Source organism: Nycticebus coucang, chromosome 22 (genome assembly GCF_027406575.1).
Source record: "Nycticebus coucang isolate mNycCou1 chromosome 22, mNycCou1.pri, whole genome shotgun sequence".
Lineage (NCBI taxonomy): Eukaryota > Metazoa > Chordata > Mammalia > Primates > Lorisidae > Nycticebus > Nycticebus coucang.
Genome location: NC_069801.1, coordinates 38,375,463 through 38,401,055, shown reverse-complemented (window position 1 = coordinate 38,401,055; position 25,593 = coordinate 38,375,463). Strand labels below are relative to the sequence as shown.

The 25,593-nt window shown below is 39.7% G+C and overlaps 1 pseudogene; it reads left to right on the top strand.

Moving 5' to 3' along the window:
• The first annotated feature begins 12,510 nt into the window (after window positions 1–12,510).
• LOC128574701 (PRELI domain containing protein 3B-like) lies at window positions 12,511–13,390 on the top strand (annotated as a pseudogene).
• The last annotated feature ends 12,203 nt before the right edge of the window (window positions 13,391–25,593 follow it).

Here is a 25,593-nt window from a genome sequence, read left to right as displayed (position 1 = left end):
GGACACTGGGAAGGGGGCCCTGCCATTTTGGGAGAGCCACAGAGGAAGAGAGGAGGGAGGGAAGAACTATATCCTTGAACTACCTGGCACCCATGGGGGCCCAGTTTGAAGCAGCCTTGCAGGGTTCCAGTGCTCCAGCTACGATCCATCTGCAGGCCTGGGAAGGCCACCTGAGGTCTGATTCCAATGGAAAAACAGGCAAGTTTGGTAGATCCCATCTCCTACACAGACCCCTTCATCGCCTCAGAACTATTTGAATGGCTGAGGCATGTTCCCCATATGTCTGGAATAAAATTCGGTATGTTCATCCCCCCATCCCTATGGGGATTCAATTCTCTGGCAGCTATCATGACCAGATTAAAATAAAATAAAGCAAGAAAACAAGTCCATGTGTAGGGGAATGAACATTGGCGTGGATGTGGAGAAAAGGGAACACTTCTGCACTGCTAGTGGGAATGTAAACTAGTATGTTCCTTTTGGAAGGAAGTTTGGAGAACACTCAGGGATCTAAATGTAGACCTGCTGTTTGATCCTGCAATTGCTCCTCTAGGTGTATATCCCAAGGACCAAAAATCATTTGGCAATAAAGATATTTGCACCAGATTGTTCATTGCAACTCAATTTGTAATTGCCAAATCATGGAAGAAACCCAATTGACCATAGACCCATGAATGGATTAATAAATTGTGGTATATGTATACCATGGAATGCTATGCAGCAGTAAAAAAAATGAAGACTATATCTCTTTTATGTTTATATGGATGGAGCTGGAAAATATTCCTCTTAGTTAAGTATTTCAGGAATGGGGAAAAAAGTATCCAATGTACTCAGGACTACTGTGAAACCAATTTATAATCACTCACACTTGCATATGAAAAATGAAACACAACTTTAGCCTAGGATGAAGTAGGGAAGGTGAGGGAGAGGGGAGGGGAGGGGTAGGGAGGGATAGTAGGGGATATTAGGGGGACCACATCTATGGAGCACATTGCAAGTACAAGTTGGATCTATTATGTGTAGAACACAAATATCCTAATGCTATAATTGTGTAAATGAGGTGAAAGCTATGTTGATTAGTATGATGTAAGCACTCCAATTTGTACAAAAAATCAACACATTGAAAATGGCATAAATGTATTTGTGATCTATGTACAAAAGACTTAATAAAAATAATAATAATAAAAATAAAACAAGTCAGAGGAGGAGCAAGATGGCAGCCGAGTAACAGCTTCCTTGCATCTGGGCACCGTGAGTCTGGGGATATAGGACTCCAGGCATCTCTGGCTGGTGGGATCTGCCTATCATCACCCCTGAGAGGATACAGGGAGTCAGCGAGAGACTTCTGGACCCCAAGAGGAGGACTAAAACAGTGGAAAACCGGCAAGTGGTCGCGTGTGTTCAATCCGCCTAAACCCGCCCGCAACTGTAAGTTCAGTAGCAGCGAGACTGCAAACCAGAAAGGCCTTACCTGTGAACTGTTTTGGTGTCTTTGGACTTGGCACTCAGCTGAACTGCCTTGGGGAGAGCCTGAGCGGGAGTGCGGAGAACTTTGGCCTTTGTCTAGGGCCCCAGTCTGAGCCGCTGAGCCAGACGGAGCTAATAGAGTTTGGCTCTGGGTCACAGGCAGACATTGTGAGCGATCTGCCCTGGCAAGCTCCGCCCTCAGGGTCGCAGAGCTGGAATTGGGTGGGAGCTGGTAACCCAGCGACCAAGTAGCCTAAGGGCGGGGTCTGAGCCGCCTTGCAGCCCTAACCCTCGGGGGCAGAGGGAGACCAGTTTTGACACACAGGGTAAGTGGATAGCCACTTCAGCAGTGACTCCAGCAACAAGCACTTCCCTGAGAAAGCTTCTGCTCAGTAAGTGAACAAGTTCAAAGTGCCTTTTAAGTGGGCTGAAGAGAGATTTAGGGTGTCTACCTGCTGGGGTTCGAGAAACTAGCAGCCTCCAGTCGTATCAGAACTGTGATTAACATCTCATACCCCAGAAGACCACGTGTTGCCCAGACAATATTCAATTCCATATACATACTGCTTTGTTTTTGGTTGCGTGTGTGTTTTTTTGTTTGTTTGTTTGGTTTTTTTTTTGGTTTGGTTGTTTTTTTTGTTTATTTTGACGTTCTAGATTGTTGTTTTGTTTTTTAAGTTCAACCTTTTCCATACAGATCCTTTTTCTTTCTCAATTTTTCTAGTTTAATTATAATTTCCCATTGCTGCCTATTTCAATAATCAGAACTTCATTTTTGTTAGTGTTTCTACCACTATTATTTGGTTTTTCCAGCCAATTTTATCCCGTAAAGTTTTCTGTTTGCTTGTTTTGGTTTGATTTATAGCATTTTTGTCTTTCCTCTCTACTTGGTGGAGGTGGGGTACTGTGTCTGATCAGGTTAGCAAAGAGCTGCTGACCTCAAGGGAACCACCCCACTTGGCACCCCCAGAAGGTGTTTTTTTTTTTTTTTAAGGTTGTATCAAAGTACCCTACTGTACACCTATATTGCTCTGTCTTCCTCTTTCTGTGCCTCTCTTCTTTTTGTCAATATTCCTTTCACCCAACCACTCTCCTTTCTCTATTTTTCTTTTTTTTCTTTTTTTTTTTTCTTATCACTTGGTCCTCATTTCTTTCATCGCTTTTTTGCTCTTAAACCTTCTCACCCTTCTGGTCCTGTAACCCTTAGTCCACAGGCACAAGAACTTAAAGAGCAAGAGGAATTGAAAGGAAAATTAGGGCAAGTAAACAGATAAAAGAAATCACCCATGAGGAAGAATCAGCAGAAAACTCCAGGCAACATGAAGAACCAGTCCAGAACTACCCCGCCAAGGGACCATGAGGTAGCTACTGCAGAGGATTCCACCTATACAGAAATGTTAGGAATGACAGAAAGGGAATTTAGAATACACATGTTGAAAACAATGAAGGAAATGATGGAAACAATGAAGGAAACTGTTAATAAAGTGGAAAATAACCAAAAGGAAATTCAAAAACAGAATCAAATAAGAGATGAACGATATGAAGAATATAAAAAGGATATAGCAGAGCTGAAGGAAATGAAACAGTCAATCAGGGAATTTAAAGATGCAATGGAAAGTATCAGCAACAGGTTAGACCATGCAGAAGAAAGAATTTCAGAGGTAGAAGACAAAGTTTTTGAGATAACTCAGATAGTAAAAGAGGCAGAAAAGAAGAGAGAGAAAGCAGAACGTTCACTGTCAGAATTATGGGACTTTATGAAGCGTTCCAACATACGAGTTATAGGAATTCCAGAAGGGGAAGAAGAATGCCCCAGAGGAATGGAAGCCATACTAGAGAATATTATAAAAGAAAATTTCCCAAATATCACCAAAGATTCTGACACAGTGCTTTCAGAGGGATATCGGACCCCAGGTCGCCTCAACTCTAACCGAGCTTCTCCAAGACACATTGTGATGAACCTGTCCAAAGTCAAGACCAAAGAAAAGATTCTGCAAGCTGCCAGGAGTAAGCGCCAGTTGACCTACAGGGGCAAATCCATCAGAGTGACCGCAGACTTCTCTAATGAAACTTTCCAAGCAAGAAGACAATGGTCATCTACCTTTAATCTACTTAAACAGAACAATTTTCAGCCCAGAATTCTGTACCCTGCTAAGCTAAGCTTCAAAATTGACGGAGAAATAAAATCATTTACGGATATACAAACATTGAGGAAATTCGCCACAACAAGACCAGCTCTACAGGAAATACTTCAACCTGTTCTGCACACTGACCACCACAATGGATCAGCAGCAAAGTAAGAACTCAGAAATTAAAGGACAGAACCTAACCTCCACACTGATGCAAAAGATAAAACTAAGCAATGGACTCTCACAAAATAAGATGAATAGAATACTACCACACTTGTCAATTATCTCAATAAATGTTAATGGCTTGAATTCCCCACTGAAGAGACATAGATTGCTTGACTGGATTAAAAAACACAAGCCATCCATTTGCTGTCTGCAAGAAACACACCTGGCTTCAAAAGACAAATTAAAGCTCCGAGTCAAGGGTTGGAAGACAATTTTTCAGGCAAATGGAATTCAGAAGAAAAGAGGAGTTGCAATCTTATTTTCAGACACATGTAGATTTGAAGCAACTAAAGTCAAAAAAGACAAAGATGGTCACTTTATATTGGTCAAGGGAAAAATACAACAAGAAGACATTTCAATTCTAAATATTTATGCACCCAATTTAAATGCTCCCAGATTCTTGAAGCAGACCTTACTCAGTCTGAGCAATATGATATCTGATAATACCATCATAACAGGGGACTTTAACACTCCGCTTACAGAGCTGGACAGATCCTCTAAACAGAAATTAAACAAGGATATAAAAGACTTAAATGAGACTCTAGAACAACTGTGCTTGATAGACGCATATAGAACACTCCACCCCAAAGATAAAGAATATACATTCTTCTCATCACCCCATGGAACATTCTCCAAAATTGATCATATCCTGGGACACAAAACAAATATCAACAGAATCAAAAGAATTGAAATTTTACCTTGTATCTTCTCAGACCATAAGGCACTAAAGGTGGAACTCAACTCTAACAAAAATGCTCGACCCCACCCAAAGGCATGGAAATTAAACAATCTTCTGTTGAATAACAGATGGGTGAAGGAAGAAATAAAACAGGAAATCATTAACTTCCTTGAGCATAACAACAATGAAGACACAAGCTACCAAAACCTGTGGGATACTGCAAAAGCAGTTTTGAGAGGAAAATTCATCGCTTTAGATGCCTACATTCGAAAAACTGAAAGAGAGCACATCAACAATCTCACAAGAGATCTTATGGAATTGTAAAAAGAAGAACAATCTAAGCCTAAACTCAGTAGAAGAAAAGAAATATCCAAAATCAAATCAGAGATCAATGAAATTGAAAACAAAAGAATCATTCAGAAAATTAATGAAACAAGGAGTTGGTTTTTTGAAAAAATAAATAAAATAGATAAACCATTGGCCAGACTAACAAGGAATAGAAAAGTAAAATCTCTAGTAACCTCAATCAGAAATGATAAAGGGGAAATAACAACTGATCCCACAGAGATACAAGAGATCATCTCTGAATACTACCAGAAACTCTATGCCCAGAAATTTGACAATGTGAAAGAAATGGATCAATATTTGGAATCACACCCTCTCCCTAGACTCAGCCAGGAAGAATTAGAGCTCCTGAACAGACCAATTTCAAGCACTGAGATCAAAGAAACAATAAAAAATCTTCCAACCAAAAAATGCCCTGGTCCAGATGGCTTCACTCCAGAATTCTATCAAACCTTCAAGGAAGAGCTTATTCCTGTACTGCAGAAATTATTCCAAAAAATTGAGGAAGAAGGAATCTTCCCCAACACATTCTATGAAGCAAACATCACCCTGATACCAAAACCAGGAAAAGACCCAAACAAAAAGGAGAATTTCAGACCAATCTCACTCATGAACATAGACGCAAAAATTCTCAACAAAATCCTAGCCAATAGATTACAGCTTATCATCAAAAAAGTCATTCATCATGATCAAGTAGGCTTCATCCCAGGGATGCAAGGCTGGTTTAACATACGCAAGTCTATAAACGTTATCCACCATATTAACAGAGGCAAAAATAAAGATCACATGATCCTCTCAATAGATGCAGAAAAAGCATTTGATAAAATCCAGCATCCTTTTCTAATTAGAACTCTGAAGAGTATAGGCATAGGTGGCACATTTCTAAAACTGATTGAAGCTATCTATGACAAACCCACAGCCAATATTTTACTGAATGGAGTAAAACTGAAAGCTTTTCCTCTTAGAACTGGAACCAGACAAGGTTGTCCTCTGTCACCTTTACTATTCAACATAGTGCTGGAAGTTCTAGCCAATACAATTAGGCAAGACAAGGAAATAAAGGGAATCCAAATGGGAGCAGAGGAGGTCAAACTCTCCCTCTTTGCTGACGACATGATCTTATACTTAGAGAACCCCTAAGACTCAACCACAAGACTCCTAGAAGTCATCAAAAAATACAGTAATGTTTCAGGATATAAAATCAATGTCCACAAGTCAGTAGCCTTTGTGTACACCAATAACAGTCAAGATGAGAAGCTAATTAAGGACACAACTCCCTTCACCATAGTCTCAAAGAAAATCAAATACCTAGGAATATACCTAACGAAGGAGGTGAAGGACCTGTATAAAGAAAACTATGAAATCCTCAGAAAGGAAATAGCAGAGGATATTAACAAATGGAAGAACATACCATGCTCATGGATGGGAAGAATCAACATTGTTAAAATGTCCATACTTCCCAAAGCAATCTACCTATTCAATGCCATTCCTATCAAAATACCAACATCATACTTTCAAGATTTGGAAAAAATGATTCTGCGTTTTGTATGGAACTGGAAAAAACCCCGTATAGCTAAGGCAGTTCTCTGTAATAAAAATAAAGCTGGGGGCATCAGCATACCAGATTTTAGTCTGTACTACAAAGCCATAGTGCTCAAGACAGCATGGCACTGGCACAAAAACAGAGACATAGACACTTGGAATCGAATGGAAAACCAAGAAATGAAACTAACATCTTACAACCACCTAATCTTTGATAAACCAAACAAGAACATACCCTGGGGGAAAGACTCCCTATTCAATAAATGGTGTTGGGAGAACTGGATGTTTACATGTAAAAGACTGAAACTGGACCCACACCTTTCCCCACTCACAAAAATTGATTCAAGATGGATAAAGGACTTAAATTTAAGGCATGAAACAATAAAAACCCTCCAAGAAAGCATAGGAAAAACACTGGAAGATATTGGCCTGGGGAAAGACTTCATGAAGAAGACTGCCATGGCAATTGCAACAACAACAAAAATAAACAAATGGGACTTCATTAAACTGAAAAGCTTCTGTACAGCTAAGGAGACAATAACCAAAGCAAAGAGACAACCTACACAATGGGAAAGGATATTTGCATATTTTCAATCAGACAAAAGCTTGATAACCAGGATCTATAGAGAACTCAAATTAATCCACATGAAAAAAGCCAACAATCCCTTATATCAATGGGCAAGAGACATGAATAGAACTTTCTCTAAAGATGACAGACGAATGGCTAACAAACACATGAAAAAATGTTCATCATCTCTATATATTAGAGAAATGCAAATCAAAACAACCCTGAGATATCATCTAACCCCAGTGAGAATGGCCCACATCACAAAATCTCAAAACTGCAGATGCTGGCGTGGATGTGGAGAGAAGGGAACACTTTTACACTGCTGGTGGGACTGCAAACTAGTACAACCTTTCTGGAAGGAAGTATGGAGAATCCTCAAAGCACTCAAGCTAGACCTCCCATTTGATCCTGCAATCCCATTACTGGGCATCTACCCAGAAGGAAAGAAATCCTTTTATCATAAGGACACTTGTACTAGACTGTTTATTGCAGCTCAATTTACAGTCGCCAAAATGTGGAAACAGCCTAAATGCCCACCAACCCAGGAATGGATTAACAAGCTGTGGTATATGTATACCATGGAATACTATTCAGCCATTAAAAAAAATGGAGACTTTACATCCTTCGTATTAACCTGGATGGACGTGGAAGATATTATTCTTAGTAAAGCATCACAAGAATGGAGAAGCATGAATCCTATGTACTCAATTTTGATATGAGGACAATTAATGACAATTATGGTTATGGGGGGGGAAACAGAAAGAGGGAAGGAGGGAGGTGGGTGGGGCCTTGGTGTGTGTCACACTTTATGGGGGCAAGACATGATTGCAAGGGGGACTTTACCTAACAATTGCAATCAGTGTAACCTGGCTTATTGTACCCTCAATGAATCCCCAACAATAAAAAAAAAAAAAAAAAAAAAAAAAATAAAACAAGTCCATGTCTACAAGGCAACTACCTAGTAACTTCCTGCCTCCACCTTGAGGCAGAAAAGGAAGTACTTGGAAGTAGTTTTTCTTAACCTAGGACCACCACTTAGTGGTGGAAAAGAAAAAGAATTTTCTTTCTTCTGTTTACTCTTTTCCTAACCCTAAATTGCCACATGGTCTTGAAGCAAAATATTTTTTAATATCAAAATTTTCTGTCTTTTTCTTCCCTCTTTTTATATCTCTCACTCTCCATTTTTTCTTTTTTCTCTTTTCTTCCTTTGTTTCTAGGTCATTTTTCTACTTTTGTCATAACTCCATTAAATAATAACCAAGATATCCTGCATTTTCATAGTATTTTTTTTTTTGTTCTATATTTATTGGGCAGAGTCTTGTTCTAAGGCCTGTGTGGCAGTAAAGCACAGCACTGGCCTGGCTCATGGAAGCCTTGACCACTTGGACTTGTGTGTGCCTTCTGCTGTGGCCTCCTAAGGGGCTACAACTGCATGTTTTCACCATAACACATGGCTATATTTTCTATATTCAGTGGAGGCAGGGTCTCCATGTTGTTCAGTCTGCTCAGGAGCCCCTGAGGTCAGGTGATCCTCCCACCCTGTCTTCACAAAGTGGAGGGATTGCATGTGTGGGTAACCACAGCTGGCCTATTATCATTTGCATTATAATTTTTCTCTTTCCGTCTTTATTCACTCTTTTATTTATTATTTTTTAATTTTATATATATTTATATTTTCCCTTCTTACTCTCTTCTCTTCTCTCCTTTTATCCCTGTACCAAAAGACCACTTCAATGTTAAAACAGAGACAAGAACAATTAAGGAGAATATAGAAGTGAGAGAAGTAAGCAAGGGAAGAAAGTAAACAAGAAGAAAGCACACATGAGGAATTACTAACAAAAATTTCTGGCAATGTGATAAACCAGCATAGGTCAACCTCCCACTCCCTGCCAAGGGATCATGAGGAGGCTACCATAGATGATCCCAACTATAAAAAATTTACAGAAATGATAGAAGGGGAATTTAGAGTAAGGATGCCAAAAACAATGAAGAGAATTGGAGAATGGAAAACCACCAAAAGGAAATGCAAAAATTGACCTCAGAAATGAATGAAAGACATCATCCAGTTAGAAAAGATTTATCAGAGCTTAAAGAATGAAAAGAGTTATTCAGGGAGTTTCAAAATACAGCAGAAAATTTCCATAATGGAGTGCACCCATGGGTAAGAAAGAATCTCAGAGCATGAAGACAAGGCTCTTGAGCTAACTCAGCCATGTAAAGAGGCAGAAGAGAAAAGAATAAAAGCAGAGCAATCTCTTACAGAATTATGAAACTTCACAAAGCATGCAAACATACAAACTATATATGTCTCTGAAGGAGAAGAAGAATGACCCAAAGGTAAGCAAGCTTTACTAGAGGACATGATTGCTGCAAATTACTCAAGGTTCACCAAAGATTCACACACTCCTTTAAGATGGATTTCAAACCCTGGTTCATCTCATTTCATGCAGAGCATCTGCTAGACACATAGTAATGAACCTGGCAAGGTCAAAAAGAAAGAGAAAGTTCAGCAAGCAGCCAGGAGCAAGCACCAACTTTCCTACAGGAGCAAATTCATCAGGATTACAGTGCACAAAGAAAATAGGCAGAGATGGGACGTTTCTTAAACTTATAGAACCATTAACAACAAACCCACAGCCACTATCATACTGAATGGAGTAAAACTGAAAGCATTTCCACTTAAAACTGGAACTACACAATCGTGTCTATGACAGCTGCTATTACTCAAAATAGTGCTAGAAGCTCTAGCCAATGGAATCAACCAATGGAATAATACTACGAATATTATTCATAGGGATTCAAGTGGGGATCGAGGAGGTCAAACTTTCACTGTTTGCTGATGGTATGATCTTATACTTAGAGAAAATCAGGGACTCACCTCCTGGAAGTGATCAAGAAATACAGTAACATCACAGGATATAAAAATCAATGCCTACAAATCAGTAGCCTTAACATACAACAATAACAGTCAAGCTGAGAATCAAAGACACAATATCCTTCACAAGAGCTTCAAAGAAAATGAAATACATGAGAATATACCTAACAAAGGATGTGAAGGATCTCTACAGTGAGAATATGAAACCCTGAGAAAAGAAATATCAGAAGATGTTAACAAATAGAAGAACATGGCATGCTCATGACTGGCAAGAATCAACATTTTTGAAATGTCTATACTACATGAAGCCATCCACAGATTTAATGCAATCCCCATTAAAATGGCAACATCATACTTGGAAGAACTTGAAAAAATAGTTGTTCATTTCATATGGGGCCATAAAAAAAAACTGGAATAGCCAATGTAATTCTTAAAAAAATGTTTCTTTCTATAACATTTGAACATGTCATTTACCATAAAACTATTAATAAATAGGAATAACAGCAGGCTTGGTATTCCTAGGACTCTGAAAAGCTGAGGTGGGAAGATTACTTGCGGCCAGCAGTCTGAGACTAGCCTGGGCAAAGGAGTCCCTGTCTCTACAAAAATAGAAAAATTAGTGGATGTGGTGGTATGTGCCTGAAGACCCAGATACTCAGAAGAATGAGGCAGAAGAATCACTTGAGTCCAGGAGTTTGAGATTGCAGTGAGCTATGATGACATCACTGCACTCTAGCCTGGGCAACAGAGAAAGATCCTGTCTCAAAAGAAAGAAAAGAAAGAAAGGTAGAAAAGAAGGAAAGAAAGAAATCCTATGAACATCTGAAAAGATACTCACCCTCATTCTCATTAGTAATAAAGAAACACAAATGAAAACGACAGTAAGATATCTTTTCTCAACAAGGAGATATACAAACAATTAGGAAGTAGAACAATACCAAGGGTTGGAAAGGTTGTGGAGAAATGAGGACTCTTATGCACTCCTGGAGGGAGTGTAAATTGCTACTATTAGATTACTCTGTAATTGCAGTCCTGGCTGTGTGCCAGGGGGAATTTTTGTATAAGGAGATGAGTCTGTATACATACAAGAATGTTTATAGGGATATGCTTTGTAAAAACAAATAACTGTTATTTTCCAAATGGCCTTCGACACTAAAATGGATAAATATGTTCATATGATGGAAATGATGCTGAACAAAAGAAGCAAGTAACACAACACGTCTGCTTTTCATTTATATAAAATTGCAAATAGAAAAAACAAAAGTATATCTTACATAAGTTTAAACACGTATGTGGTGAAACTATATGGAAAATAAGGAAATAATTACAAAATTCAAGATGGGGTGTGTGTGAAGAGGGGGACAAGTGCAATTAGGAAGAAGCACTAGAAGTAGCCATGTTCTATTTCCCATGCTGGGTGATTAGGTTCACAGATCTCCACTTTATTGTAATTTAAAAAATGTTACATATATGTAGTATATATTCTTTTGCATGTGTTCAAACACAACAAAGGATGGGAAAATGGATTCAGTTTTTGAAATCATGAATATCATACATGAGATCAATGTGAACAAAAACAAATACTGTCATGTTGTACAAATGACTATTTGTGTCTTGAGATAAACCTTCCAGTGTCCTCATCATACATAGATTCAAAAGGTTATGTTATGAAGGTGGTGTGCTCTAGTAAATGGCATCTGACAACAGAAAAAAAAAAAAAACTGGCTCTGGTGATAAGAACAGCAATGACACTGGAGATCCATAGAAAGAGATTCCTTAAAATAATTGTTTCATGAAAAAATACTGAGAAATATATTTGTAAAATTTACATTTTATATCTGATTTTAAATATGTATGTGTGATTGATGAATCTATAGTTAAATAATGCAAGCCTCTATTTAGTTCCTCTACATTTATAAAACTACATGTGTATTCCAGTAGGTCAAAAAAACCTTTTTTTCAATTGTTATGTTGGGATTATGTGGTTATTATGTGTCACATATAGTGAATGTACTTGTATGTGTCAGGATGGAAGGGTTTTTACCTAGAAAGAATTTTTTTGCAATTTCCAATCCACATTGCACTTCACACATTGTCTTCAGAAGGAAATATAATCAATCACTTTCAATATCTTTCATTGAAGAAGATATTGTTAGCTTTGTGGGATCCAAGACCAAAACCATGCAGTGACTGAGTTACCACGGTAGACGTGGTCTCCTACCAAAGAGCAGCTTCTGAGAGTGGAGAAACCCATCTCCTCATCCCTGCCCCACAGGACACGTCCCTGTCCCCTCCCTGTCCTGCCCAGCACCTAGTAATCATGCAATGTCCCTGGAGGCCTCCTCCACTCCCCACAGCTCTTTCTTCTCCCTTTTCCTTTACTCCTTCACGGCTTCTAGGTCCTCCTGGAGACCCCAGGAACTCTCTTCTACCTTTCACTGCTTCACTCTGGGTCAATAAGTACCCACATACCCACTGGTAAACCGTTATGGATGCTGAGCAACCCAGGCACTTTTAAACAGCTGCTGGTTCTTAGAGCAACGACCAACGGAAAGTACAGATCTGAGTCCAGAAGCCTCCTGCACGGCCGCCTGGGGTGCTGGGGGTGGGGCGGGGGCAGGTGTAGCCTCTTTGCCTTATTGTCCCTTAGTGCCTCCTGGACTTCACACAAGCCACCAGCACCATGATGATATGGACTTCAGAGAACGTCCCTTACCACCCACGGAAAATTGTTAAAACAGCTGCAATGCAGAAATACAAACCCTATGAATCCAACAGTGGTTGGAGTTGTGTGTTGTACAGAGATATAGATCACTTTGGAAAGCTGCACAGCCCTAGACTTCTCAGCACATAGTGGGGACAGCCTTCCATTGTGAAGTCTCTTATTGGTGCAGAAAAACTAAAACATATGCAAGACCATTCCAGAGTTGATCCTGCAGAGAAAACAATGAACCTTAAATCTACTCATATTTCATTTACAAATATGGTATCAGTAGATGACAGGTGTCATACAAAACACATCCTCATGACCCAGAAAAAACTATATATATATATAAATTTATATATATATTTTGAGACAAAGTCTCACTTTGTCACCCTCAGTAGAGTGCGATGGCATCATAGCTCACAGCAACCTCCAAGTCTTGGGCTCAAGCAATTCTCTTGCCTTAGCCTCCCAAAGTGCTTGCCACAATGCTGACTATTTTATTTTTAGAGATAAGGTCTCACTCTTGTTCAGGCTGATCTCAAACCTGTGAGCTCAGGACAACCCACCCACCTCAGCCTCCCAGTGTGTTAGGGTTACAGGTGTGAGCCACCGTGCCCAATCCTCAGAAAAAACTATTTCGACTCAAGAAGGCAGAATCACTGTGAAAGGAGGCAGGCTTGGCAGTTACCTTGAAAATCTGATGACAAATGCCATATCTTCAAATGCTAATGAAGGCCAAGAAGTAATGGAATGGGTAATTCATAAATTAAGTGCTGAGATTGAAGAACTGACAACTTCTGCAAGAGGAAGCATAAAGACTTTCAAGGCAGCAGCAGCATTTGTAGAAAAATCATAAAAGTTGGTAGACAATTTTGGTTCCCCCAGTTATCTACAGCTGGCAGTATATTTATCTATTGTTTTAAAAATACAGCTATGTTTCTTTTTTTTTTTTTTTTGAGACAGAGTCTCACTTGGTCACCCTTGGTAGAGTGCTGTGGCATCTTAGCTCACAGCAACCTCAAACTCTTAGGTTCAAGCGATTCTCTTGTTTCAGCCTCCCAGGTAGCTGGTACTACAGGTGCTTGCCGTAGTACCTGACTAGTTTTTAGAGATGTGGTCTTGCTCTTGTTCAGGTTTGTCTCAAACTCATGAGTGCAGGCAATCCACTGGCCTCAGCCAAGTACTGGCTGGGATTACAGGCATGATCCACTATGCTCAGCAATACAAGTATATTTTAGGTATAATTTTTAATAAACTAACTATGTGATGTTGATGAAACAGAGAGATGCAGGGCTTCTAAATAAAAGGAGTCATCTGAAATTAAAAGGAAAAAGTTGACCAGTAGCTCTGAGGAGTCAGTCTTGGTGGTGTTGGAATCCACATGGAGCCATGCTGTGATAGTTGTCGGGGTCCAAGGGCAAGTAACTGAGGCATGGGCTCCTCAGAGAACTCTGCTGTTTATCATAGGTGTTGGATGTGCATGCTTCTAGATGGAAGCCTCCACTAGGTTCAGATTGTGATTCTGATGATTATCTTGTCACAGACAGAGGTAGGTGTCAGCTGACCTCCTGGGGCTGAGAGTGGGAGCAGGGGCCCTACTCTGGTCATGACCGCAGTTGTGCCCTTCAATTGCAGGTTGTATTTTACCCAGGACTTCAGTGTTGTCCTAAAGGGGTCAAAGAAGGCAGTGAACCATGTGGTGAGCTCAGGCACCTGGTCAAGGGGAACATGGACATGATGCTCACAGGGCACTGTTGTCCCTGGAAGACCAATTCTTGTCCCAGGAAAGGCACAACACATGCATTGCTATGAGGGTCAGTACCTGTCTTGGTATTGGGGATTGGTGCTTTGTTCATTTCCTAACACCCTCAGCTTGTGTTCCCTTCTTATGAGTACACTGACTGAATTTCTTAGGATGGCCTCAGGCAGTGTTTGGCTGTGTTAAAGCAGGATCTGGAATGGGCTGAAAGCCTCCGTGTGTCCCTGGGTCTGTGCCAGGGATCAGTGGGTGTGGAGTGCCAACACCTTAGAACAAGACCAGAGAACTGTTAATCCAGAAGATGACTTCCAGCGGGAGATGAGTTTGTATGTTTGTTTTCAAATCCAGCACAGAATGAAGGTCCTTGTGCTAGAGAGTGGGGTTGAGAGGAGAGTAGTGAGCCTGCACTTCTCAGAAGGATCGGGGAATTGCATAAGCCTGTGAGTGGGGAGGACTGTGTCTTTTGACTAAGAAGAGCTAAGAGATTTTCCCTGGTTGACAGAAGATTTCCCTGGTCCAGCAGTCATGATTCCCTCTGTGGGCTGGTTACAAATGTTTCCAGTTATTTTTGAGTGTATGCATTCAGTTATTAGAATAAAAGTTTGGTTAAGAAAGGATCTTTTGTGGACTTTTCTTTTGATTACTTATGAATCCATAATTGACATTAGTTTTTGTGTAAATGGGTAACTTTAGATGAGTCATTCTATTAAACTACTGATTTATTTTTAGTAACTCCTTCTTTCAAAAATGGCATATAGCAAAATTTCTTCTAGACCAAGTTAGTGAGATTTGATCCAGTTTTTGTTTATTTGTCCTTACCAATGGAGGTCAGATGTTGAGAGTCCTTCTGAGCTTGGAGAACTCACGAGACACAGTGAGAAGGAATGTTAAGATTTCTGTCCCTTACCTTATTTCACATTTTTTCCTACAAATCAGCTACCATAAAACCCAGGCCTCAGTGCTTGCAGTATTACCCTACCTCCACCAGCTCAAAATCCCTACCAAGCAGCCCACTGATTATTTTGCATAAATGGCCAAGTCTGATCAGCAGATGCAGGAGGTAAGACACGGGGATGTTATTATCTGGAAATCCAGGCTTCTATATGTAAGTATATTCAGCTGGCTCATCTGTAAGATGACTTATAATACCATTATGGGGTAGTAGCCCAATAATGGAGAACATGTTGTCAGAGGACAATGATCTCTTCCTGAGATTGTTCACTTCAGAGTCATGCCGGGGTCCTGCCCCGGGGGCAGGATCCTTTAAGACCTGTGGAGTTGGCTGCAGTCGACTGAAGAAAAATCAAGGTAGAAGAGGTGAGAGATAATGAGACAAGACATGCAGAATGGAATTTTCAAAGGTGGGAGCACAGGGGATGCTGCTAGCTTGTGGAGTTCACAGTGGTGGCCCTGAGTGTTTGTTCCATTCAGCATTTATGGAAGGCTATTAGCTCATTAGCCCAGAGGGTAAGCTGAGGAAAGGACCAAATGCATCAGTATTCCTCTGAGCAAGCATGTCAGCTGCTATTGTTTCTATAATCATTAACTTTACGTGTCTGAGCAGCCTTGAGAAATCCAAAACATGAGCCTTGTATGGGGGTAGCCTCCTGTCTATGGGCACACACACAGATTCCTAGGGGGCTGTTAATCTTCTCTAGTTCACTGTGGAGTAAAACATAACTAGTGTGAATCTCCTCTAAAGAATTGGAGGGGAAGAAGAATTTTCATCTCATCTCCACCACAGAGAGTCTTCCTCTGTGATAACGAATATAAGCTCTCTTACTCATATTTCAGGGCCCTGGCCAAATACAAATCTCCACAATGGGTATTTGTTTTGGCTGTTGACTGGCAGGAGACAGCCTGGTTAATGTTTCTTGCTAGGCCTTGCACACAGCTTCCTCTGTGGCTACTATTCCTTCAGAGTGTTCAGAGACTGAGCAGGGGTGTTTGAAAGCTGTATCCACTGCAGGCCAGGATTCTAGGAAAAGTGGAAAACTTGCTCAGATAAGAAATTTAGCAGCTAGTTTAAAGGTAAACTAGCTGACTTTTCTTTATTCCACCTTGCTCAGCTTATTTCCTTATTTTTCCATTTTTCTGGGGGTGTTTTCTTTTTGCTAAGAATGGGGTTTTCATTCCCCATTCTGCCTGCAAGTCATGCCAGTCACCGTCAGTTAGATAAATAAAAAGAATGATGCTTTCCTAATCTGGACAATTAAGAGGAAAAGTACTGTGAGAAATTTGGTTCCGAAGGTAAAGATGGCTCCTTGCATTTCCTTGCTGTCATGTTCATGGAGTGTTGGGTAGAAAAGACAATAGTTCTTGTCTGGTCATTGCCTATGAACAGAGCTATGACTTATAGATAATAATTTTTCTCTGGGCCTCAGTTTTCTCTTCTCTAAAATTAGGTATTGATGTGTGTTTCAGAGGTAGTATTACTTAGAGTTAGTTAGAACTTAGTCCTCATTTATCTTGGTGAGGACAAAAATTGCTAACATCTAATCCAAGGCACAGGTGGCCTTCTGAATGCATGGGTTCTGCATCTGTCAATTCAACCAACTACAAATTCAAAATTAATTGGGGAAAAGACATTCCACAAAGTTTCCAAAAGAAAACATGAATTTGCTGTATGCAGAGCACTACATTGAATCTACAAGAATGAAGTATAGGCATTCTCTTAGGTACTAAAAGTAATCCTAGAAATTTGATTTAAAGTATATTAGAGGCTGTAGATAGGTTATAGGTAAATATTACGGCATTGTTGGACTTTGGTATTCATGAGGGTCCTGGAGCCAATCCCTCATGGATACTGGGGGACAACTGTATATTTTAATAGTACTCTTTCATCTCAAGGTGGATTTTAGGGAGCTGTTATATTGATGGCACCCAGGGAAGCTAATCTAAAGGTGAGCCCAGACATATCTCTGTACAAATTCTTACTGTGAATTCTGTACACACTGACAGCTTTTCATCCTTTTACTTAAATGTGTATGTGTGATGGAAGAGGCCAGGTACCTGCTTGAATTTGTTCTGTGTGTGGTACATGGGAGAAGGGCACAGAGGCATGTGCTGGTTTAACCTCAGTGTGTGGACAGCAGGAATGGGGAGAAGTCAGTCTTCCTTCCGAGACACACAGTGGGAGTGGGAATGTCACTATGAACCTCTGGCTCCACCACTGACACGTTAGGTCCCTTGAGCACAGTGCTTAGCCTGCAGGCCTCACTCTGCTAATCTGTAAGATACAGGGGTTAAAATAGATGGTTTACAAGCCCTGTAGTTTCCAGAACTGAAGTACCTGTTCCCTGTTCCAGTGAACCATTAAGTAGTGGCCATCTCAGATTCCAATAACAAAAATAGACAACTTTTGCATTTAGTTTAGAAGATACAGACTAAACAGGTTGCTATGGACAACCCTGTAAAGGCTAAGCAATTGTGAGCACTTAGGAAATATGGAAAGAAGGTGAGCAGGAAAGTGTGCATTGAGCAGGATGAGGCCCAGTGTATTTGTCAGATCAGATGGCTGTGGTCTTCTTGGCCCTCTGCCCTGAATGTGACATGGTGAATTTTTTGTCTCACAGTGGAGCGTATGCTAGTGTTCATTCATGAGCACAGTATTGGTTTGACTGCAGGATGTCACCAGGAGTAATGAGGAGATTATGTGGAGTAACGTGGATTACTTCTCTGGGCTCTATTTTCCATACCCATCTAGGGAAGATTTGGTTGGAGATCAGAGGTTTCCACCCCTGACCCCACAGCATAATCAGCAGGGGGAATCTTTCATGACAGATGTCTAGGCTTCAGAATCTCTAGGAATCCTTGTGTGTTTTCTTCCACAGAAAGCCTCTCAGGGTATGCTGATACACATCCTGGTTTGCAGCTCATTGGCCTTCTCTGTGATTGTCAAGCCCCTGAAGAAATTAATTGTACTAATGATTGTCACCCAGTCTGAAAGAAAACAAATGGGGCCTGTGTGTTCAAACCATGAGTGTTTGAGTTCTAATGTGAAACCAGATCAGGTATACCATAGTACTTTTCTTGTTTTTTCTTTTATAGTTCATGGTCACTCAAGTGAGAAGACAATGGGAATTAAAGTTAAGATTGTGTAAAGAAATGAATGTGAGGAAGATTGGCTAGAGTATTAAGGCTTTATCAACATTTTGCACATGAATGCTTGTGATCTGGGCCACATAATTTTTGTTCACTATTGGGGTCATTTCACCGATGCATCCTCAGTAGAGCGTGGATACATTAGTGCCCTGTCCTTTGCGAGTCTTATGTAGACTTACTGTTTCACTGATCTGGATGTGGATGGCTGAGATTATCTCAAAGACACCAGCAATTAGTTTTGCCTAACTTAATTTGTAAAAAGTAAGACCTGTCAAGCCTATTAGTGGCTCACTCCTTCTAATTTGAAGAAACTTTATGGTGGTGATTCTTAATTGGGGTGAATTTGCTCCATCCCAACCCAGTGATTTTTCTCACTGTCTGGAAACATTTATGGTTCTTTCATCCTGAGGAGAGGGAGCTACTGGCATCAGGAAAGTATAAATAAGGGACACTGCTAAACATCCTGCAATCAGAACAGCTCCCCAATGAAGAAGTATCAAAATGTTCAAAATGTCAGCTGTGTCCTGATTGATAAACCCTGTGTTAGCATACTACGTGTCTCTTTTTGTACTTAATGCTTTCTTCATGGAAAGTTTTTTTTTTTCTCTTCTCTTTTGATAACTTTGTGCCTAGTAACAGTGGATTAGATATATAATTTGCCCAAATATAATTAATAGGGAAAATTGTATGTAGACTTAACCATGATTTCTTACAGTTTTATTGGCAAGTTTGAACAATAGGGCAATAGTGCATGCAGTTTTTGGGGTCAGACTACCTGGATGTGAATCTCAGCTCTGAACTTTCCTGCTTTGTGACTTAGACAAGTTAAGTTACCTCTCTGTGATTAAGTTTAGGGGATAAGAACTTCAATTTCACTGAACTGTTATAAAGATTAAAAGAACATACACATAAGCACATAATATAGTTTTGGGCTCACAGTAAATATTAAATGGCAGTGGTGTTAATCACAGGGTTGTTACTAAAAGAATGTAGACATTTTCGGTCATGGTTTGACATGGGAGCAACTGTCCTTGTGTCCATATCATGGTGAAAAAAGTGGTTCTTCAAAAGAGGGACCAGGAGAAAGGACATATGATGAATGCCATTAAGAAATATCAGAAAAGTCAGTATTTCTCTCTGCTAAGGATGTAGGGTAAGACATCCACCCTAGAGTTAATTTGAACACATAGTGCTTTGGAGCACTCTTGACTGATGTGAGGCTATTAAAGCTAAGTCTTGGGATTATGTAGGGAGGGAGATGTGCCTTTTAAAACCAATTTTGTAAATAATGGACTAATTATGAGATTTCAGCTTTCTTAAAATATTCTGCTGCTCATTGTAATACTTCTGTAAGCACAGGCTTCTATGATAAACTGGATTTCCTTGAGGGAGATCAGAAACCCATTTAACAGGACAAGAAGGCAGGAGCTAAGGGCCAGCAGGTAAAGAAGGGGTAAGACTGCTCTGCTTGGTTGGTTTGGTTTTGATGTGTAAAAGGTCAACAGCTCCTGAGTGTGGTGGGCAGCTCCACACAGAGTAGTATCAGCATTGGGGATGCTAACCAAATTATAGTTAGATCTACATGTAATTTTCCCTACTCCACCCAGAGTAGCCCCACCATCTGCTGCCTGTGACCATGACTTCAATACTGTAAGATGGGTCTTTTAGTCATGGCAGCCCTTGAATATTGAAATAAGTACTTTTAGTTATTTGGCACCTTGGAAATGACTATGCAGTAAGTGTTGATTACCCATCACATGGTGTAGTAGTTAACAGAGTTAGGTTGGGGTGTCAACTCCACTACTCAGTAGGGTGGTAGCCATGAGCAAGTCCCTGTGCCTAAGTGTTGACTGCTACAGGTCCTAAAATGAGGAAATAGTACGTACCTCATGGTACCATGCAGATGGATAATGTTGGTTGTTACCGTCTTTCTAGTCCACCTTTCTGCATATGTAGCTGCCAGGCCTAGGGGACATGATAATTTCCATATAACATAGTAACTGAAGTTACTATCATTACTATAAGTTACAGGCACACTTATGGAGTGTTATGCAGGCACATTTTACAAGCAACTAACACAGTCATGGATGGCTTCTTGGAGGAGAGTCCCACTGAGCTGAGTCTGAAGGATGAGTAAGAACTGATCAGGAGAGTATGTGAGAAGCCAGTTTCAGCAAGAAGCAAGCAGTTGAATAGGTAGAGGTGCAGAGATGTGAAGAACAGGTTTGTGTGTTGCTGGTGCACTTGATGTAAAACAATAACACCAACTCAGTGATTATACATTGAACTGAGGGAACCCTGGGAGGACAACACCAACAAGCATTCCACATGGAGAGACAAGGGTATGACCCCTCCCAACAATCCTCACAGGCCTTCATTGAAATCTCAGGCATGAGAAAATACAGCATAGTGGAAAGATTCAAGGGGAGAACAAAGGTGAAAAAACAAATTTATCTTTAACTGTATGATTTAATCCTTACCACATTCTGTTTATTACTCTTCTGTGATGTCTTTTCTTCTCACTGCTAAATATGACATAGGGCAGAGACAGAATGCTGTGTCTACTGAGTATTGTTTTTAGTACTCAGGACCAGCAGTGATGTTTGGTTTCTTCACAGATCACTCTTTCCCTAGTGCCTAGTACTTTTAACCCTATGCTCTAGCCTACATTTCCACCCTTTTTGTTTTTTAGAACAAATCAAATCCATCGAAAGGAAACATAAGAGAAGCGTTTTAATCAGTTTTTTTTTTTTTAAATAACCCAAGTTATTGTCCATGTTAGAAAATACTCGAGACATTGAATAGCTTCTATCCCAAGGGAATTTATTTGTGACCTGTCCCCAAGGGTCCTCCTTTTTTTTTTTTTTCTTTAAGAAAGGATTGAGGGCGGCACCTGTGGCTCAGTCGGTAAGGCGCCGGCCCCATATACCAAGGGTGGCGGGTTCAAATCCGGCCCCGGCTGAATTGCAACCAAAAAAATAGCTGGGCGTTGTGGCAGGCGCCTGTAGTCCCAGGTACTCGGGAGACTGAGGCAAGAGAATTACTTAAGCCCAGGAGTTGGAGGTTGCTGTGAGCTGTGTGATGCCACGGCACTCTACCCAGGGCCATAAAGTGAGACTCTGTCTCTACAAAAAAAAGAAAAATAAATAAAAATAAATAAATAAATAAAAAGGAAAGGATTGAAACCCTTTGTGAGGTCTTGATCAGCCCTATTTTCATGTTAATTCAGTGTGAAAATTCAGTATGACAACGCAGGCCCTTCTGACTCAAGCCAGTGCAAAATTGCCAAAACAGCTATATCTGCCACTTGCTCAATCAATACCTCATTTAACATTACCCCTCTGATTTGCAGAGCCCAATTCTCTGGGAAACAGGTTGCTTATCACTTGGACTACTTTTGTGCAGAGAAGGGGTGATGTGTGTAGTGGGGTCTGCAGTCATATCTCTGTCAGGATGGGAGGAGATGTTCATACAGGGGGCCACAGTAAATGGGGTGCAGTTGTTTTAAAGTATGGTCATTTTAATTTCAAGTGCTGGTCCTGGTGGTGATCAGCATCTATAAGCAGATAATCTCTAATTGGAAAGAATATATCTTGTTATACAATTGAAAATACAGTGTCCTTGTACTCAGCCCTACCATGAAACTAAATTATAGCTTTCATACGAAAGCTATAACCCAATTGTAACCTAAGAATATGAGGAAAGGAGAAAGGGAGTGGAGGAGAGGGTGGAGGGTGGGTGGAGGGAGGGTAATTGGTGGGACCACACCTATGGTGTATCTTACAAGGGTACAAGTGAAACTTACTAAATGTAGAATATAAATGTCTTAACATAATAACTAAGAAAATGCCCGGAAGGCTATGTTAACCAGTTTGATGAAAATATTTCAAATTGTATATAAAACCAGTGCATGGTGCCCCATGATCACATTAATGTACACAGCTATGATTTAATAAAAAAAAAAAAAAGAAAATACAAGGTCCTAAAATTAGACTTGCTCAATATCTAACACTCTTCTCTGAACACTTTTCTTGTAGAAAAGCACAGAAGAAATCATTTTTTGGAATACAATTTAATCAAAAGAAGCTATTTGTTAAGAATATGAAATATGTCCAGTTACTATAATAGAGCAGTGCCAATTAAGAAATAAAAGTGGGTGCTGTTTTCAAAAGAAAAGAGGACACTTTTTGTTTTTCCCTTTAGTTCAAAATAAATAATGGACCTTGGTCCTTTGCTGATTTCTGGTACTTTATTTCATGGACATGGGAACATAGCAACCACAGTTTTTAACAGGCAAAAAGATAAACAGTTCGACAAACTTTGCATTTTAACTCTATAGTGGTAGATTAACGCTTTGCATTATGATGTTTTTATGCATTTTTCCATTACTTTAAAGACATGCACAAGAACAGAAACACAAGAGGCTTAAAGCACAAGATTTATAAACTGAGAACAGAAAAGTGTTGTTTTAACTAGAGATTCCCTTTTCACTATAACTAATTTAACCACATGCAAAATTCTTTCTAAATTCCCTTTCATGCACCTTCACAACTTACACAAACAATCTTTTGACATTTTTAAGTCTTTTTTTTTTGTTTTGTTTTGGCTGGGGCTGTGTTTGAACCTGCCACCTCTGGCATGTGGGGCCAGTACCTTACTCCTTTGAGCCACAGGAGCCGCCCTAAGTCTTTTGTTTTTGTCTTAAATTTTTGTTACCTTAAACCACCAGTTACTTTAGGACAAAAAACTTTCACATGAGATTCCTTGCTATACAAAATTCTTCTTTTTTCTTTTATTTTTACTTAGTAAAAATACATCTTCATGTCCAATCTCTCTCTCCCCTACTTACTGGGAAGGAGCAAGGGAGATGGGGTATGGCACATCTGTGGGGTGAGATAAAATTATAAGACAGACTTTACCTAACAAATGCAAACAGTGTAACCTAATTCTTTGTACCCTCAATGAACCTGAAACAATAAAAAAAAAAAAAGACAAAAAATAACAAATGCTTGTATGAATGTGGAGAAATGGATACCCTTATTCACTGTTCGTGGGAATGTAAACTAGTACATTGTGGAAAACAGCAGGGAAGGTCCTCATAAAATTAAAAGTTGAACCTATGTATCCTCCAGGAAATCTACTACTACATATGTCAAAGAATGTCAAATTAGTATATCAACAAGGTTTCTGCACTCCCATATTTACTGCAGCACTATTCACAATAGCCAAGTTATAGAATCAACCTAGACGTCCATCAGTGGAAAAAGGATCAGGAAAATGTGGTGTAGGTACAGAATGAAATACTCTTGAGCCATAAAAAGAATGACATCTTGTGGGCAGCGCCTGTGGCTCAGTGAGAAGGGTGCCGGCCCCATATACTGAGGGTCCCAGCTGCTTGGGAGGCTGAGGCAAGAGAATCACATAAGCCCAAGAGCTGGAAGTTGCTGTGAGCCGTGTGACGCCACGGCACTCTACCGAGGGCAGTAAAGTGAGACTCTGTATCTACAAAAAAAAAAAGAAAAAAAAAAAGAAAGAATGACATCTTGTTCTTTGCAGCAACGTGGATGAACCACATTACGGATAATAACTAGGCATACAAAACCAAATACTTCAAATCACACTCATTTGAGGAACCTAAAAGAGTTGATCTCACAGAAGTAGACAGTAAGATAGTAGTTACTAAAGACTGGGAGGGGTGGGTGGGAAGAGAGATGGGGAGAGAGAGACTGGTCCACAGGAACAAAATTATAGCATGATAGGAGGAGAAAGTTCTGATGTTCTTCTAACACAGTGAGTGTAGTTAACAATATCTGGGTATGTATTTTTGTTTGTTTGTTTTTTTTGAGACAGAGTCTTTGTCTGTTGCCCCAGTAGAGCACAGTGGCATATTGTATGCATACTTCACAGTAACTAGAAGACAGGATATTTAATGTTCTCACCGCAAGAGAGTCATAAGTATTGGAGGTGGTGGTGGATATGCCTAATAACAATTTGAGCATTCCACATGAATGGATGTATTGAAGCAGCACATAATTGTGCAATTATTATGAGTTAATGCAAGTAAAAATTAATAAAATATAGAAGCTTTGTTAAAAGTAATAAATCAGTAGGTGAAGTCCCACCAAATACCTACCTCACCTATTGTGCACAATACAATGGTACTTTCAAAACTATTAAGAGTAGAGTATAAATGTCTTACCACAACAAATAAGTAAGTGAGGTGATGGTTATGTTAATCAATTTGATGTAAGCATTCCATATTGTTTATCAAACCAGCACACTGTACCCCATAAATGTGTAGAGTTTTGATTTAACAAAAAAAAAAAAACAAATAAATGAAATAAAAGATAATAATACAGCAATAAAAAGGATTTTTTTCATTCACAGTTGATTTGCAAAGTCAATGAGGCTTTGAGAGATGAACTACTTGTGGTCCAAAGCCATGTAGAATGTATACCACCTATGGTTCTTCATCTCTCATGAGCAGCCTGTTAAGAAGATGGAACATATTCTTTTTTTTTTTTTTTTTTGAAGGAAGAAAACATTTTTTTTTTTATTAAATCACAGCTGTGTACATCAATATGATCATGGGGCACCATACACTTGTTTCATAGAATATTTGACACATTTTCATCTCATTTGTTGACATAGCCCTCCTGGCATTTTCCTAGTTACTTTGTCAAGACATTTACATTCCACATTTGCCAAGGCTCACATGTACCTTTGTAAGATGCACCACATGTGTGATCCTTTCAATCCCCCTCCCTCTACCCACCACCCCCTCCCTCCCCATGCTTTCCCCCTTCCCTCTGTTCTTAGGTTGTAACTTGGTTATAGCTTTCATGTGAAGGTCCTTCATGTTTACATGGATGGAGCTGGAACATATTCTTCTCAGTAAAGTGTCTCAAGAATGGAAGAAAAAATATCCAATGTGTTCACCCCTACTATGAAACTAACTTAGGACCTTCACATGAAAACATTTTTTAATGAGGAGCGGGAATTACCATATTATCTTGTTTCTGAGATGATTTGCTTGCTTTGTGATACTGCAATATCAATATTAAAGAAATTCTTTGCTCATCCAGCATTATAACACTCCTAAGGATCACAAATATTTTAAATTACAGTGAGAGGAAAGAAAGGTTTATTTTTTCTTTTTTGAGACAGAGTCTCAAGCTGTCACCCTGGGTAGAGTG